General features: G+C 41.6%; 2 pseudogenes; one reads left to right on the top strand and one right to left on the bottom strand.

Annotated features, from left to right (window-relative positions):
- Window positions 1–6,188: 6,188 nt before the first annotated feature.
- LOC134968128 (5S ribosomal RNA) lies at window positions 6,189–6,307 on the bottom strand (annotated as a pseudogene).
- An 8,862-nt stretch (window positions 6,308–15,169) lies between these two features.
- LOC134968127 (5S ribosomal RNA) lies at window positions 15,170–15,288 on the top strand (annotated as a pseudogene).
- The last annotated feature ends 4,447 nt before the right edge of the window (window positions 15,289–19,735 follow it).

Raw genomic sequence — 19,735 nt, 5'->3', positions numbered from 1 at the left:
GGGCAGGTTCAGTAGTTTTTGGTGGTGCTCCAGTCTTCTGTACGTGGTGCCTGTACGCCGAAAGTGTCCCGCAATTTTTCTGGCCACCGACAGCATCTCTTGCACGCCCCTGTCGTTTTTTAAAAAATTCTGCACCACCAAATTCAAGGTATGTGCAAAACATGGGACGTGCTGGAATTTGCCCATATTTAATGCACACACAATATTGCTGGCGTTGTCCGATGCCACAAATCCACAGGAGAGTCCAATTGGGGTAAGCCATTCCGCGATGATCTTCCTCAGTTGCCGTAAGAGGTTTTCAGCTGTGTGCGTATTCTGGAAAGCGGTGATACAAAGCGTAGCCTGCCTAGGAAAGAGTTGGCGTTTGCGAGATGCTGCTACTGGTGCCGCCGCTGCTGTTCTTGCGGCGGGAGTCCATACATCTACCCAGTGGGCTGTCACAGTCATATAGTCCTGACCCTGCCCTGCTCCACTTGTCCACATGTCCGTGGTTAAGTGGACATTGGGTACAACTGCATTTTTTAGGACACTGGTGAGTCTTTTTCTGACGTCCGTGTACATTCTCGGTATCGCCTGCCTAGAGAAGTGGAACCTAGATGGTATTTGGTAACGGGGGCACACTGCCTCAATAAATTGTCTAGTTCCCTGTGAACTAACGGCGGATACCGGACGCACGTCTAACACCAACATAGTTGTCAAGGACTCAGTTATCCGCTTTGCAGTAGGATGACTGCTGTGATATTTCATCTTCCTCGCAAAGGACTGTTGAACAGTCAATTGCTTACTGGAAGTAGTACAAGTGGGCTTACGACTTCCCCTCTGGGATGACCATCGACTCCCAGCGGCAACAACAGCAGCGCCAGCAGCAGTAGGCGTTACACGCAAGGATGCATCGGAGGAATCCCAGGCAGGAGAGGACTCGTCAGACTTGCCAGTGACATGGCCTGCAGGACTATTGGCATTCCTGGGGAAGGAGGAAATTGACACTGAGGGAGTTGGTGGGGTGGTTTGCGTGAGCTTGGTTACAAGAGGAAGGGATTTACTGGTCAGTGGACTGCTTCCGCTGTCACCCAAAGTTTTTGAACTTGTCACTGACTTATTATGAATGCGCTGCAGGTGACGTATAAGGGAGGATGTTCCGAGGTGGTTAACGTCCTTACCCCTACTTATTACAGCTTGACAAAGGGAACACACGGCTTGACACCTGTTGTCCGCATTTCTGGTGAAATACCTCCACACCGAAGAGCTGATTTTTTTGGTATTTTCACCTGGCATGTCAACGGCCATATTCCTCCCACGGACAACAGGTGTCTCCCCGGGTGCCTGACTTAAACAAACCACCTCACCATCAGAATCCTCCTGGTCAATTTCCTCCCCAGCGCCAGCAACACCCATATCCTCCTCATCCTGGTGTACTTCAACACTGACATCTTCAATCTGACTATCAGGAACTGGACTGCGGGTGCTCCTTCCAGCACTTGCAGGGGGCGTGCAAATGGTGGAAGGCGCATGCTCTTCACGTCCAGTGTTGGGAAGGTCAGGCATCGCAACCGACACAATTGGACTCTCCTTGTGGATTTGGGATTTCAAAGAACGCACAGTTCTTTGCGGTGCTTTTGCCAGCTTGAGTCTTTTCAGTTTTCTAGCGAGAGGCTGAGTGCTTCCATCCTCATGTGAAGCTGAACCACTAGCCATGAACATAGGCCAGGGCCTCAGCCGTTCCTTGCCACTCCGTGTGGTAAATGGCATATTGGCAAGTTTACGCTTCTCCTCCGACAATTTTATTTTAGGTTTTGGAGTCCTTTTTTTTCTGATATTTGGTGTTTTGGATTTGACATGCTCTGTACTATGACATTGGGCATCGGCCTTGGCAGACGACGTTGCTGGCATTTCATCGTCTCGGCCATGACTAGTGGCAGCAGCTTCAGCACGAGGTGGAAGTGGATCTTGATCTTTCCCTAATTTTGGAACCTCAACTTTTTTGTTCTCCATATTTTATAGGCAGAACTAAAAGGCACCTCAGGTAAACAATGGAGATGGATGGATTGGATACTAGTATACAATTATGGACGGACTGCCACGGTTAGGTGGTATAAAAAAACCACGGTTAGGTGGTATATAATACAATTATGGATGGACGGACTGCCTGCCGAGTGCCGACACAGAGGTAGCCACAGCCGTGAACTACCGCACTGTACACTGGTTGATAAAGAGATAGTAGTATACTCGTAACAACTAGTATGACGACGGTATAAAGAATGAAAAAAAAAACCACGGTTAGGTGGTATATATTATAATACAATTATGGTTGGACGGACTGCCTGCCGAGTGCCGACACAGAGGTAGCCACAGCCGTGAACTACCGCACTGTACACTGGTTGATAAAGAGATAGTAGTATACTCGTAACAACTAGTATGACGACGGTATAAAGAATGAAAAAAAAACCACGGTTAGGTGGTATATATTATAATACAATTATGGTTGGACGGACTGCCTGCCGAGTGCCGACACAGAGGTAGCCACAGCCGTGAACTACCGCACTGTACACTGGTTGATAAAGAGATAGTAGTATACTCGTAACAACTAGTATGACGACGGTATAAAGAATGAAAAAAAAACCACGGTTAGGTGGTATATATTATAATACAATTATGGATGGACGGACTGCCTGCCGAGTGCCGACACAGAGGTAGCCACAGCCGTGAACTACCGCACTGTACACTGGTTGATAAAGAGATAGTAGTATACTCGTAACAACTAGTATGACGACGGTATAAAGAATGAAAAAAAAACCACGGTTAGGTGGTATATATTATAATACAATTATGGTTGGACGGACTGCCTGCCGAGTGCCGACACAGAGGTAGCCACAGCCGTGAACTACCGCACTGTACACTGGTTGATAAAGAGATAGTAGTATACTCGTAACAACTAGTATGACGACGGTATAAAGAATGAAAAAAAAACCACGGTTAGGTGGTATATAATACAATTATGGTTGGACGGACTGCCTGCCGAGTGCCGACACAGAGGTAGCCACAGCCGTGAACTACCGCACTGTACACTGGTTGATAAAGAGATAGTAGTATACTCGTAACAACTAGTATGACGACGGTATAAAGAATGAAAAAAAAACCACGGTTAGGTGGTATATATTATAATACAATTATGGTTGGACGGACTGCCTGCCGAGTGCCGACACAGAGGTAGCCACAGCCGTGAACTACCGCACTGTACACTGGTTGATAAAGAGATAGTAGTATACTCGTAACAACTAGTATGACGACGGTATAAAGAATGAAAAAAAAACCACGGTTAGGTGGTATATATTATAATACAATTATGGATGGACAGACTGCCTGCCGAGTGCCGACACAGAGGTAGCCACAGCCGTGAACTACCGCACTGTACACTGGTTGATAAAGAGATAGTAGTATACTCGTAACAACTAGTATGACGACGGTATAAAGAATGAAAAAAAAACCACGGTTAGGTGGTATATAATACAATTATGGTTGGACGGACTGCCTGCCGAGTGCCGACACAGAGGTAGCCACAGCCGTGAACTACCGCACTGTACACTGGTTGATAAAGAGATAGTAGTATACTCGTAACAACTAGTATGACGACGGTATAAAGAATGAAAAAAAAACCACGGTTAGGTGGTATATATTATAATACAATTATGGATGGACGGACTGCCTGCCGAGTGCCGACACAGAGGTAGCCACAGCCGTGAACTACCGCACTGTACTGTGTCTGCTGCTAATATAGACTGGTTGATAAAGAGATAGTATACAATACTACTAATATACTGGTGGTCAGGCACTGGTCACCACTAGTCACACTGGCAGTGGCACTCCTGCAGCAAAAGTGTGCACTGTTTAATTTTAATATAATATTATTTATCATGTACTCCTGGCTCCTGCTATAACAACCTGCAGTGCTCCCCAGTCTCCCCCACAATTATAAGCTTTATATACAATACATTGATGTGCAGCACACTGGGCTGAGCAGTGCACACAGACTGAGTCACTGTGTGACTGTGTATCGTTTTTTTCAGGCAGAGAACGGATATATTAAATAAAACAAACAACTGCACTGTCTCTGGTGGTCACTGGTCACTGTGGTCGTCAGTCACTAAACTCTGTCTGCACTCTCTTCTAATCTACAGTATCACAGCAATCTCTCTCTCTCTCTCTCTTCTAAATCTAATCTAAATGGAGAGGACGCCAGCCACGTCCTCTCCCTATCAATCTCAATGCACGTGTGAAAATGGCGGCGACGCGCGGCTCCTTATATAGAATCCGAGTCTCGCGAGAATCCGACAGCATCATGATGACGTTCGGGCGCGCTCGGGTTAACCGAGCAAGGCGGGAAGATCCGAGTCGCTCGGACCCGTGAAAAAAAAAGTGAAGTTCGTGCGGGTTCGGATTCAAAGAAACCGAACCCGCTCATCTCTAGTTTTTATACTGTACCTAAATTATCTCTGTGACATTAATTAATGGTGTTCTGTCTCTATATGTTTTCTCTTTGTATAGGTTTTATACAGTATTTTATACATTCTTATTTAGTCTTTTTTCATTCAATGAAACCATAGGTTGCTCTGAATACCCTATCCACCTTTTACATATCACACTTCTTAAACATCTCACCACAGCTTTTATCACTTAGGGCATGAGCAGACACCCTAGTTTCTAAAACTTTGGGGCGTGTCGTAGAAGACTTGGTGGGATTCCCCTTGTGTGCAAATATATATATATATATATATATGGGTACGGGAGGATGAGGTACTTGCAAGCGACCAAAGGTGTCGAATTAATAATAATATAAATAATATAAAAGCCAGGTGTTCAATAAATACATAAAAGATTTAATTTCAGAATACAACACACTAAAAAAGGGGGAGGGGGGTATTTCACAAAAGGTGTGCAATTGTTTGTTAAAAAACAATTACTTTAAAAATGCAACCTAATCAATAAAATCTGGTATAAAAACAGCAGAGTTGAAGCTAAAAAATTACAACACATATACCAAAAATCGATGAAAGGTACATAAAAGCATGAGCAATAAGTACAAAATATGCAGGATAGACGTAAAAAAGGAGTAAAAAATGGGAGAGAGGTAGCTTAACTTTCAATAGTAGAGGTATATTCAGAGTGGCACCCAACGCGTTTCGTCCCTCATGGACTTCATCAAGGGGTGGTGAGAGGCTAGAGACAGAGCATATTTATACCTCCTGGCTATGGGAGGTGTTAACAGCATCACTTCCTGTTTGTTAATTGGTGAGTTGCTGTGGTGGTATCAAAATACATATATAAACACTTAGACATAGGATGAATAAGGTAGGGAGGCTTACTAATACATTCAATTACAAAGACGATGTTAAATAGAGCCATAATAACGTAGATGACATAAAAAACGGAAAAGTCCGCCAACTTCCGGTCCGGACTGTGTGGGACGTCATGTCCGCCCCACTTCCGCCCCTCTTCCGGTGGCGTTACGTCCGTTGTGCGCATGCGCATGCGCCGGCTGGGCACCGTGCGATGCGGATACCTTGTGTGTTTTTACTGCTAAAGACGGCGGCCATCTTTATGGTTATCCAAACTTAGATAAAGTGCTGCTGCGAGTATAAATCTTCAGTGTGTTGTCACTTAGGAGGGCGGCGGCCATCTTTTTGGTTGTCAGAAGACGGAATGAAGTCCTGCTGCCAGTAAAGTTCATAGGCTGCGGTCCATATGGTTTAATGTCTTAGTACGTGAATTATAGGTTTAGATATGAGTAAACCTTTGAGGTGGTTTTGCATGTTAGATGGTACATCTCCCCGGAGGGTACATAAAAACGAAAAAGATAAAAAGGCATGTAAATAAATAAGGCATATAAATAGCAGGCATGAATAAAAACGGTATTGAGAGGGTTGCTGATGGAGAATTCTTAGAATGGGTAGGCTATGGATTAAATATTATTAGCTATAGGATATAGGTATATGCATACAAGATATATAAATATATAATATAATTTAATGGAACGATGGGGGAACGAATAAAAATACGCAGACGGCGGATATAAATTGCAGGTGATGGATAGGTACGGCATCATGAAGAAAGTGCCCAAAAGTAATGTGAACGGAGCATCATCCATAAGCTTAAGAGATATCCCAACGACGAAAATTCCCTCAGCACCTCCAGATTTACAACACCCGGTCTCCCAAGGGGGTCTCCCATCCTTGTACTGACCGGGCCCAACCTTGCTTAGCTTCCAAGATCGGACGGTGTTGGGCGTCCCCAAGGAGGTATGGTTGTAATATATAGGGCTGGGTAGGAGACGGGGTCTCATATAAGCAGTGGATAGCATAATGAGCTCACAAGTGACAGAGAGGGTAAGCAGAAGGGGAGTAGATACGTTACTAGTGCAAGAGAGTGATTTTTACGTATTATGCCATGTCGGCTAACTGGAGTAGCCACTAAATGCATCATGTTAAAGATGCTGTCTGGAAACAACCAGGTTTTGGCCAAGCCGGTTTAATAAACTAAGTCCAAAAGCGTAGTGAGCAGTGCAGTATATATCGAAAAAGAAGGGGTTTTTTTTGGGGGGAGGCAGGAGTGAAAAACATAGGAAACGGAATAGTTTATATCACAGGAATGGGGCTATTTCGTACCCTTCGTTGAAGCCATCCGGATGGAGCGTGTTCAGTTCGTATATCCAGAACATCTCTCTCCTGGAAAGGAGATTCGAAAGGTCTCCGCCTCTATCTCCCAATGCAACCAGTTCAATTCCTTTATACGTTAGTGCCTCTGGATCCGAGTTGTGGCAAAGATTGAAGTGTTTGGATACTGCATGAGTGAGGACTTTGTTCTTGATATTCCTGACATGTTCCTGGATGCGTATTTTAAGGGGTCTCTTAGTCTTCCCAATGTACTTTAGTTTGCAGGGACATTCCAGAAGGTAAATCACCGATGGGGTATTACAGTTGATGAATTGTTTGATACGGTAGTCCTTGTTAGTTTTGTCATTGTGGAATGATTTCCTATTTGGATGGAGGTATCTACAAATGTTACACCTCCCACATTTGAAGCTTCCCACACATTTAGGCATCATGCTAACGACTTCTGGGTTCCTCAGCATACTTGGGGCTATGAGATCTTTCAAACTCCTGGATTTTCGAAAGACCATTTTAGGCTCTTTAGTGAGGTAGTCTTTAAGTATGGGGTCCATGAGCAAAATATTCCAGTGCTTTTTAAGGACGTCCTTAATTAGTTTCTCATGTCTGCTGTACGTTGTGATAAACTTGACTGTGTCCTCCTTGATGTCCTTAGGTTTATACTTCAGAAGATCCCTTCTTTCTAAACCTTTAGTCTTAGTTGTAGCTTCTTCTAGGAGTCGGGATGGGTATCCCTTTTCCTTGAATCTTCCTTTGTACACTTCAAGTTGTTGATCTCTGTCCTCTACCTTCTTGCAATTCCTCGCTATTCTATTGAATTGGGAGAAGGGGGTGTTATCCTTCCATTGTTGCCGGTGATTACTTCTATAGTGGACATAACTATTCATGTCCACCTTCTTAATATAATTGCTTGTGATGATTTCCTCTCCTGAATGTGATAGCACGAGATCCAGGAACTCGATCTGTTCTGTGTTCTCATTGGCCGTGAATTTGAGGTTCATGCTGTTGTCCGAGATGTAGGTTAAAAATTCTTTAAAACTCAACTGGTCTCCCTCCCAAATTAATAGAATATCATCTATATAGCGTTTGTAAAAGATGATATTCTGTTGGTATGGGTGATTGGTGTAAATGTAGTCATTCTCCCATTGTCCCATGAACAGATTTGCAAAACTAGGTGCGAAGATAGTACCCATAGCTGTTCCACAAGTTTGAAGATAAAATCCGTCTAAAAATGTAAAATAATTATGTTTAAGTATAAAATTCATGAGCTCACATAAAAATAGTCTATGATCTTCTGTAATTTGAGGGTCCAGAATTAGGAAGTTGTTACATGCCTCGATGCCCTTTTCATGTTCTATACAGGTGTATAAAGATTGCACATCGATTGTGGCCCACCTGTATGTATCCTTCCATTGTAGTGGTTCCAGAAGGTTCAGAACCGATGTGGTATCCTTAAGAAAGGCCGGCAGTTCCATCACATATTTCCTCAGGAATATGTCCACGTATTCTGACAGATGTGAAGTCAGAGAATCGATACCTGCCACTATTGGCCTACCAGGGGGGTTATCCAAGGATTTATGTACCTTTGGGAGAAAGTAGAAAATGGGGGTGGTGGGGTTAGAGTTTAGGAGATACTGGAATTCATCTTTCATCAGTATCTCTTTTCTAAAAGCCTTAAGAAGCATGAGTCTCAGTTCTTCCACGAAAGGTTCTTTAGGGTCACTTGGCAGTGGGGCGTAGGATGCCCGGTCTCCTAACAGTCTGAGTGCTTCTGCGACATAGGCTTCTCTGTCCATAATAACTAACCCCCCCCCTTTGTCAGCAGGTTTTATAACAATGTTTTTATTTTCTTGTAGGTGTTTGATGGCTTCCGTCTCTCTATTTGAGAGATTTTTCTCCTTTATAGATGAGATGTTAGCATCAAGTAGATCCTTTTTGACTAACTCATAGAAGAGACCCACATTATGACCCTTTGATTCCAAAGGGTAAAATTTAGAAGTGGGCTTCAAGCCTGATTTTGATTGTTCATAATTCTGTATCACTGCATCCTCTTTTTTTATAAAGTGACGTTTAAGTGTGATTTTTCTTACGAATTTATTCAAATCGATGAAAACATCGAACTTATTCATGCCCTTTGTGGGTGCAAAGGAGAGGCCTTTGTTAAGAAGTGTAGTCTCATGGTTCGTCAGGGCGTGACTTGAAAGATTGAAGATACCTTTGGGTACAGGGGGTTCTATACAAGATTTCGTCTTTTGTAGAGTCTTCTCCCTCCTACCCCCGCGACATCCTCTTCGTCTTCGAATCTTCTTTTGCGAGGTGTGATGTTTTTCATTCTTGCAGGTGTCTTTGTTGTATCTCGGGGGTGGTGGTGGTTCGTACCTGGTGATAAAAAAGACTCCTGAGTGGTGGAGTCAAGTCTCTGTAACGCTGCAAATCTATTGGTTGTTTTGAAGTTGTGTAATTCCTGGCTCTCTTTGGTAGTCGGTCTAGGGCCTCTGAATTTGCTGGGGACAGTTTTCCAATACTCCCTTCTCACTTTGGGAGCTACCTGTCCTCCTTCAGAGAAGCGACTCCAATTCTTGACCTGGTTATTTTCATAGTCATGTCTGTCTCTAGCGAATTTCCTTTCTTTGTTTCTGATAACCTCATCTTCAATGCGTTCCAGTTTTTTATTTAGTACCTTCTCATTAATCCTGAAATCCTCTTTATCTTTGTGTACTTCCATTTTACTCTCAGCCTCTTTTATTTCTACTTCTAGGTCTGAGATAATGCGTTTTTTCTCCGTGATGAGTAATTTCATGAGATTAATTGAACAGTTATGCAGGGTTTTGTCCCATTCTTGTATAAAATCTTGGTTCTCTTTTCCAAAAGTAGGCTGTTTCATTATCCTTAAGCCCCTCGGGACCCTATTGACACTGACATAATGTTCTAAACCCCTGATGTCCCACCATGCTTTTACTTCCTTGGTTAACAGTCTTTCAATATTCCAAAACATGTCATCCAAGTCGGTGTTGGTTGGTTCAGTCTCGGGGATAGTAGTCTCATTGAAAATCTTTTGGCACACATTACTCCTTTTATTAGTGCGTTCATTTATTCCAAACATACTGTGTTTGATACTGGTTCACTCCAGGCAGCTGGAAGCAATGATACCAAGAAAAAAGGTGTGTACAAAGGAAGCTAGTAGCGCCACAGAAGTAGTATCAAAGTTATAAACAACAGTATTAGGAAGAGAGTGTTCTGAATTGATTTGACAAGAGATATATATATATATATGTTACCTGGAGGACACTCCCTATAGGCTATTAGGGCGTCAGCTTATGGACCTCAAAAAACATATAGGCACTGGTACATATGCCTAGAGATTTAGAAATGGGTACGGGAGGATGAGGTACTTGCAAGCGACCAAAGGTGTCGAATTAATAATAATATAAATAATATAAAAGCCAGGTGTTCAATAAATACATAAAAGATTTAATTTATATCCGCCGTCTGCGTATTTTTATTCGTTCCCCCATCGTTCCATTAAATTATATTATATATTTATATATCTTGTATGCATATACCTATATCCTATAGCTAATAATATTTAATCCATAGCCTACCCATTCTAAGAATTCTCCATCAGCAACCCTCTCAATACCGTTTTTATTCATGCCTGCTATTTATATGCCTTATTTATTTACATGCCTTTTTATCTTTTTCGTTTTTATGTACCCTCCGGGGAGATGTACCATCTAACATGCAAAACCACCTCAAAGGTTTACTCATATCTAAACCTATAATTCACGTACTAAGACATTAAACCATATGGACCGCAGCCTATGAACTTTACTGGCAGCAGGACTCCATTCCGTCTTCTGACAACCAAAAAGATGGCCGCCGCCCTCCTAAGTGACAACACACTGAAGATTTATACTCGCAGCAGCACTTTATCTAAGTTTGGATAACCATAAAGATGGCCGCCGTCTTTAGCAGTAAAAACACACAAGGTATCCGCATCGCACGGTGCCCAGCCGGCGCATGCGCATGCGCACAACGGACGTAACGCCACCGGAAGAGGGGCGGAAGTGGGGCGGACATGACGTCCCACACAGTCCGGACCGGAAGTTGGCGGACTTTTCCGTTTTTTATGTCATCTACGTTATTATGGCTCTATTTAACATCGTCTTTGTAATTGAATGTATTAGTAAGCCTCCCTACCTTATTCATCCTATGTCTAAGTGTTTATATATGTATTTTGATACCACCACAGCAACTCACCAATTAACAAACAGGAAGTGATGCTGTTAACACCTCCCATAGCCAGGAGGTATAAATATGCTCTGTCTCTAGCCTCTCACCACCCCTTGATGAAGTCCATGAGGGACGAAACGCGTTGGGTGCCACTCTGAATATACCTCTACTATTGAAAGTTAAGCTACCTCTCTCCCATTTTTTACTCCTTTTTTACGTCTATCCTGCATATTTTGTACTTATTGCTCATGCTTTTATGTACCTTTCATCGATTTTTGGTATATGTGTTGTAATTTTTTAGCTTCAACTCTGCTGTTTTTATACCAGATTTTATTGATTAGGTTGCATTTTTAAAGTAATTGTTTACACATTTTTTAAAAACAATTGCACACCTTTTGTGAAATACCCCCCTCCCCCTTTTTTAGTGTGTTGTATTCTGAAATTAAATCTTTTATGTATTTATTGAACACCTGGCTTTTATATTATTTATATTATTATTAATTCGACACCTTTGGTCGCTTGCAAGTACCTCATCCTCCCGTACCCATTTCTAAATCTCTAGGCATATGTACCAGTGCCTATATGTTTTTTGAGGTCCATAAGCTGACGCCCTAATAGCCTATAGGGAGTGTCCTCCAGGTAACATATATATATATATATATCTCTTGTCAAATCAATTCAGAACACTCTCTTCCTAATACTGTTGTTTATAACTTTGATACTACTTCTGTGGCGCTACTAGCTTCCTTTGTACACACCTTTTTTCTTGGTATCATTGCTTCCAGCTGCCTGGAGTGAACCAGTATCAAACACAGTATGTTTGGAATAAATGAACGCACTAATAAAAGGAGTAATGTGTGCCAAAAGATTTTCAATGAGACTACTATCCCCGAGACTGAACCAACCAACACCGACTTGGATGACATGTTTTGGAATATTGAAAGACTGTTAACCAAGGAAGTAAAAGCATGGTGGGACATCAGGGGTTTAGAACATTATGTCAGTGTCAATAGGGTCCCGAGGGGCTTAAGGATAATGAAACAGCCTACTTTTGGAAAAGAGAACCAAGATTTTATACAAGAATGGGACAAAACCCTGCATAACTGTTCAATTAATCTCATGAAATTACTCATCACGGAGAAAAAACGCATTATCTCAGACCTAGAAGTAGAAATAAAAGAGGCTGAGAGTAAAATGGAAGTACACAAAGATAAAGAGGATTTCAGGATTAATGAGAAGGTACTAAATAAAAAACTGGAACGCATTGAAGATGAGGTTATCAGAAACAAAGAAAGGAAATTCGCTAGAGACAGACATGACTATGAAAATAACCAGGTCAAGAATTGGAGTCGCTTCTCTGAAGGAGGACAGGTAGCTCCCAAAGTGAGAAGGGAGTATTGGAAAACTGTCCCCAGCAAATTCAGAGGCCCTAGACCGACTACCAAAGAGAGCCAGGAATTACACAACTTCAAAACAACCAATAGATTTGCAGCGTTACAGAGACTTGACTCCACCACTCAGGAGTCTTTTTTATCACCAGGTACGAACCACCACCACCCCCGAGATACAACAAAGACACCTGCAAGAATGAAAAACATCACACCTCGCAAAAGAAGATTCGAAGACGAAGAGGATGTCGCGGGGGTAGGAGGGAGAAGACTCTACAAAAGACGAAATCTTGTATAGAACCCCCTGTACCCAAAGGTATCTTCAATCTTTCAAGTCACGCCCTGACGAACCATGAGACTACACTTCTTAACAAAGGCCTCTCCTTTGCACCCACAAAGGGCATGAATAAGTTCGATGTTTTCATCGATTTGAATAAATTCGTAAGAAAAATCACACTTAAACGTCACTTTATAAAAAAAGAGGATGCAGTGATACAGAATTATGAACAATCAAAATCAGGCTTGAAGCCCACTTCTAAATTTTACCCTTTGGAATCAAAGGGTCATAATGTGGGTCTCTTCTATGAGTTAGTCAAAAAGGATCTACTTGATGCTAACATCTCATCTATAAAGGAGAAAAATCTCTCAAATAGAGAGACGGAAGCCATCAAACACCTACAAGAAAATAAAAACATTGTTATAAAACCTGCTGACAAAGGGGGGGGGTTAGTTATTATGGACAGAGAAGCCTATGTCGCAGAAGCACTCAGACTGTTAGGAGACCGGGCATCCTACGCCCCACTGCCAAGTGACCCTAAAGAACCTTTCGTGGAAGAACTGAGACTCATGCTTCTTAAGGCTTTTAGAAAAGAGATACTGATGAAAGATGAATTCCAGTATCTCCTAAACTCTAACCCCACCACCCCCATTTTCTACTTTCTCCCAAAGGTACATAAATCCTTGGATAACCCCCCTGGTAGGCCAATAGTGGCAGGTATCGATTCTCTGACTTCACATCTGTCAGAATACGTGGACATATTCCTGAGGAAATATGTGATGGAACTGCCGGCCTTTCTTAAGGATACCACATCGGTTCTGAACCTTCTGGAACCACTACAATGGAAGGATACATACAGGTGGGCCACAATCGATGTGCAATCTTTATACACCTGTATAGAACATGAAAAGGGCATCGAGGCATGTAACAACTTCCTAATTCTGGACCCTCAAATTACAGAAGATCATAGACTATTTTTATGTGAGCTCATGAATTTTATACTTAAACATAATTATTTTACATTTTTAGACGGATTTTATCTTCAAACTTGTGGAACAGCTATGGGTACTATCTTCGCACCTAGTTTTGCAAATCTGTTCATGGGACAATGGGAGAATGACTACATTTACACCAATCACCCATACCAACAGAATATCATCTTTTACAAACGCTATATAGATGATATTCTATTAATTTGGGAGGGAGACCAGTTGAGTTTTAAAGAATTTTTAACCTACATCTCGGACAACAGCATGAACCTCAAATTCACGGCCAATGAGAACACAGAACAGATCGAGTTCCTGGATCTCGTGCTATCACATTCAGGAGAGGAAATCATCACAAGCAATTATATTAAGAAGGTGGACATGAATAGTTATGTCCACTATAGAAGTAATCACCGGCAACAATGGAAGGATAACACCCCCTTCTCCCAATTCAATAGAATAGCGAGGAATTGCAAGAAGGTAGAGGACAGAGATCAACAACTTGAAGTGTACAAAGGAAGATTCAAGGAAAAGGGATACCCATCCCGACTCCTAGAAGAAGCTACAACTAAGACTAAAGGTTTAGAAAGAAGGGATCTTCTGAAGTATAAACCTAAGGACATCAAGGAGGACACAGTCAAGTTTATCACAACGTACAGCAGACATGAGAAACTAATTAAGGACGTCCTTAAAAAGCACTGGAATATTTTGCTCATGGACCCCATACTTAAAGACTACCTCACTAAAGAGCCTAAAATGGTCTTTCGAAAATCCAGGAGTTTGAAAGATCTCATAGCCCCAAGTATGCTGAGGAACCCAGAAGTCGTTAGCATGATGCCTAAATGTGTGGGAAGCTTCAAATGTGGGAGGTGTAACATTTGTAGATACCTCCATCCAAATAGGAAATCATTCCACAATGACAAAACTAACAAGGACTACCGTATCAAACAATTCATCAACTGTAATACCCCATCGGTGATTTACCTTCTGGAATGTCCCTGCAAACTAAAGTACATTGGGAAGACTAAGAGACCCCTTAAAATACGCATCCAGGAACATGTCAGGAATATCAAGAACAAAGTCCTCACTCATGCAGTATCCAAACACTTCAATCTTTGCCACAACTCGGATCCAGAGGCACTAACGTATAAAGGAATTGAACTGGTTGCATTGGGAGATAGAGGCGGAGACCTTTCGAATCTCCTTTCCAGGAGAGAGATGTTCTGGATATACGAACTGAACACGCTCCATCCGGATGGCTTCAACGAAGGGTACGAAATAGCCCCATTCCTGTGATATAAACTATTCCGTTTCCTATGTTTTTCACTCCTGCCTCCCCCCAAAAAAAAACCCTTCTTTTTCGATATATACTGCACTGCTCACTACGCTTTTGGACTTAGTTTATTAAACCGGCTTGGCCAAAACCTGGTTGTTTCCAGACAGCATCTTTAACATGATGCATTTAGTGGCTACTCCAGTTAGCCGACATGGCATAATACGTAAAAATCACTCTCTTGCACTAGTAACGTATCTACTCCCCTTCTGCTTACCCTCTCTGTCACTTGTGAGCTCATTATGCTATCCACTGCTTATATGAGACCCCGTCTCCTACCCAGCCCTATATATTACAACCATACCTCCTTGGGGACGCCCAACACCGTCCGATCTTGGAAGCTAAGCAAGGTTGGGCCCGGTCAGTACAAGGATGGGAGACCCCCTTGGGAGACCGGGTGTTGTAAATCTGGAGGTGCTGAGGGAATTTTCGTCGTTGGGATATCTCTTAAGCTTATGGATGATGCTCCGTTCACATTACTTTTGGGCACTTTCTTCATGATGCCGTACCTATCCATCACCTGCAATTTATATCCGCCGTCTGCGTATTTTTATTCGTTCCCCCATCGTTCCATTAAATTATATTATATATTTATATATCTTGTATGCATATACCTATATCCTATAGCTAATAATATTTAATCCATAGCCTACCCATTCTAAGAATTCTCCATCAGCAACCCTCTCAATACCGTTTTTATTCATGCCTGCTATTTATATGCCTTATTTATTTACATGCCTTTTTATCTTTTTCGTTTTTATGTACCCTCCGGGGAGATGTACCATCTAACATGCAAAACCACCTCAAAGGTTTACTCATATCTAAACCTATAATTCACGTACTAAGACATTAAACCATATGGACCGCAGCCTATGAACTTTACTGGCAGCAGGACTTCATTCCGTCTTCTGACAACCAAAAAGATGGCCGCCGCCCTCCTAAGTGACAACACACTGAAGATTTATACTCGCAGCAGCACTTTATCTAAGTTTGGATAACCATAAAGATGGCCGCCGTCTTTAGCAGTAAAAACACACAAGGTATCCGCATCGCACGGTGCCCAGCCGGCGCATGCGCATGCGCACAACGGACGTAACGCCACCGGAAGAGGGGCGGAAGTGGGGCGGACATGACGTCCCACACAGTCCGGACCGGAAGTTGGCGGACTTTTCCGTTTTTTATGTCATCTACGTTATTATGGCTCTATTTAACATCGTCTTTGTAATTGAATGTATTAGTAAGCCTCCCTACCTTATTCATCCTATGTCTAAGTGTTTATATATGTATTTTGATACCACCACAGCAACTCACCAATTAACAAACAGGAAGTGATGCTGTTAACACCTCCCATAGCCAGGAGGTATAAATATGCTCTGTCTCTAGCCTCTCACCACCCCTTGATGAAGTCCATGAGGGACGAAACGCGTTGGGTGCCACTCTGAATATACCTCTACTATTGAAAGTTAAGCTACCTCTCTCCCATTTTTTACTCCTTTTTTACGTCTATCCTGCATATTTTGTACTTATTGCTCATGCTTTTATGTACCTTTCATCGATTTTTGGTATATGTGTTGTAATTTTTTAGCTTCAACTCTGCTGTTTTTATACCAGATTTTATTGATTAGGTTGCATTTTTAAAGTAATTGTTTACACATTTTATAAAAACAATTGCACACCTTTTGTGAAATACCCCCCTCCCCCTTTTTTAGTGTGTTGTATTCTGAAATTAAATCTTTTATGTATTTATTGAACACCTGGCTTTTATATTATTTATATTATTATTAATTCGACACCTTTGGTCGCTTGCAAGTACCTCATCCTCCCGTACCCATTTCTAAATCTCTAGGCATATGTACCAGTGCCTATATGTTTTTTGAGGTCCATAAGCTGACGCCCTAATAGCCTATAGGGAGTGTCCTCCAGGTAACATATATATATATATCTCTTGTCAAATCAATTCAGAACACTCTCTTCCTAATACTGTTGTTTATAACTTTGATACTACTTCTGTGGCGCTACTAGCTTCCTTTGTACACATATATATATATATATATATACACACACTAGCTGCTCTACCCGTTCTTCGCACAGGAGTTTCTGATATTCATGGTTGTAAAGATAAGTGAGTGTTAATAAGTTGGTAAATCTATAGAGCAGGCATGTCCAAACTGTGGCCCTCCAGCTGTTATGAAACTACATATTCCAGCATGCCCTGACACAGTTTTGCTGTCAGAGAATGCTAAAGCTCTGTCAGGGCATGCTGGGCTGTATAGTTTCTGGACAGCTGGAGTGCCGCAGTTTGGACATGCCTGCTATAGAGCTGTAAATTTGAGACGTCTTAATGTAAATTAATATTAATCCATAGTTCTTGACATTACCCGAGGAACACCCGTAGCAGATACGGTAAAAAGTGACAGGACCATTTTTGTAAATTATTAAATTCTGCACACTGGAGTTGCAATCCAAATTTTGATCAGATTGTCTGTTTGGGCGTTATCATTCACGCAACGTAAGACACGCATCAGTAATGACGTCATTATTTTAACTCCCTTTTAACACCATTAGGGGAGATTTATTAAAATTCTAATTACAGTTTTCCTATTTCCCACCTGAAGAATACCTATGTTAAATTCCAGCTTCCTAACGTATAGAGATGTGAGAGAATTAGTGATGAGTCAGTGAATGAGTGATTATATATATATATATATATATATATATATACAGTGTACATGTATCATACCTTCTTCCAGGTCTTCTCTCCAGAAGCCTGTAAGAGAGACACAGCTCTGCACTTCAGGGGATGGAGCCGGTTTTTACATCAGTAGGCCCCAGCCCCAAATGCTGTGATTCATGGGTTTGCCGGAGGAAGGCGGGGCTAAATAATGCAAATTCACATAATTTGGCCCCGCTTCCTCAAATCAACTTTACGTTTTCTTCTGTGGGTGCAGGGGACTGCCTGAAAAATGAACATTTGAAACACTGGCACTAATTCATATTTGTACGCAAATGCAATTGCAATTGTGATTCTCTAGGCTACAGTGCTTCTAATGTTACTAAGTGAAACTGCTGCCAAGGAATGAAAACAGACACAAACTAGACTCATCGCAGCTCATTCACAATTGCGTACACATTAGGGGACTAAAGACAATTGCGGAGAACATCAAAGATATGCAGACTGGCCAAAGAAGTAGCGACTGCCATGTAATTTAATGTCTCATCATGCAGTCATCATAAGATAAACGTCCCAAAATAGGCCATGACATGCCAGCCACTATCCTTATACTCTCCGTTAACACCTCCAAAGGGACACTTCCTGTGAATCACTCTGCGACAATGTTCTCAGTGCTAGTTGGATCGCTGTGGAATCCTCGCACACAATAATTGCAATCCCAGCATATGCACAGGCAATAATCACTTTGTTGCGTGAACATTGTCCTGTAGTCCTGTTCTGGACATCATAACATGGCAAAATATCCCCTTTTACACTATATATATATATATATATATATATATATATATATATATATATAGTGTAGTATGTCCTGCACGCACATCTGCATCCACAGGCAGCTTGCTAGGGTTTTCTTCAGGGAACATGTATTGGTGTCTAGCCTTTACACCTGTATCCCTCATGATGCAGGTACACAGGCTGTCAGAAAGCTCATTACTGAATACCCATTGTACAGTATGTAGGCCCTCCGATTGAGTTCATCTTGACTCTTTTGATGTTGGTCTTAACTAGGTACTATTTCCTATATGATGGCAGATTTTATCTGCAGGTAGCTGACTGTGTGATGGGGTCCTCAGTGACCCCATCGTACACAAACTCTTTCATGTATTCTATTAAACAGGAGTTATTTTATGACCATGTCTGTCTATTGCCCAATATCGCTTTGTATTTAAGATACATTGCTGACTTACTCATCTTCTGGACTGGCCCTTAGATAGAATTGGCTTCATTGTTAGAAACACACAACACTGCAGACTACCTCACTGAAAGAAACACCTTACTTAGGAATGAGTTTCCACCCTTATCCCTTAAGGAAAGGATGCAGACAATCTTGAAGAGGCCTTACTAGAAATGTTAGAAAAATGTGTGTAGAGGTTACAATATAAAAGACAAGAATGGGAACTGATCAAAAATTAGGTGTTATTACTGTCACAGAATAACCTTTTGAGTCAGCAGCTAATTTTATTCTGTGGGTGAATAAGTTCACCACTAATAGTCATAAAACCAATAAAAGGCCAAACAAAGGCGGCCAATAATAACTTTAGATTTACCTGCACTACTGGAGACACAACTGCTCCCAAGTAATATTAAAGATCAAGTTAGAATGGATATAGCTGGATTAGATCATCAGAAGCTATCTCCATTTTTGAGCAATACAACCGACTGCCACAGGTGTTTACTGTTTAGGCTTTGTGACGTGCAGAGCCCTCCTTGTGGGGAGCTCCTTTAGCTACCTACACAGTTCTCATAAATACATCATGCAGGAAATAGGAACCTATTCTATTGCCTGCATGATGTATTTATTAGAACTTGCTGCATAGTGGACTGTTTTGCTGCCTTGATAAAAAAAAATCTAAACCGAATCAAAATGTAGGCAAGATGTACAGTCATAAAGACAAGTATGACCTAAGTATCTTTCAATAAATTTATCAGAAGACTTGGATGAGTCTGGAGAGTGCCCTCTGTCCGCAGTGGAAACTGATATATATATATATATATATATATATATATATATATATGAAAAAAAGAGAAGAACAAGCGCCTATGGTGTAGTTTGTCTATCCAGGATGTACTAAATATGCGCAGATACCATGATTGCGTACCAGATTGTGGCTTGTATTAAGCA

The sequence above is a fragment of the Pseudophryne corroboree genome, chromosome 10 (assembly GCF_028390025.1).
Source record: "Pseudophryne corroboree isolate aPseCor3 chromosome 10, aPseCor3.hap2, whole genome shotgun sequence".
NCBI classification, from domain to species: domain Eukaryota; kingdom Metazoa; phylum Chordata; class Amphibia; order Anura; family Myobatrachidae; genus Pseudophryne; species Pseudophryne corroboree.
Note: the sequence above shows the minus strand (reverse complement) of the source record. Positions and strands in the feature narration are given on the sequence as shown.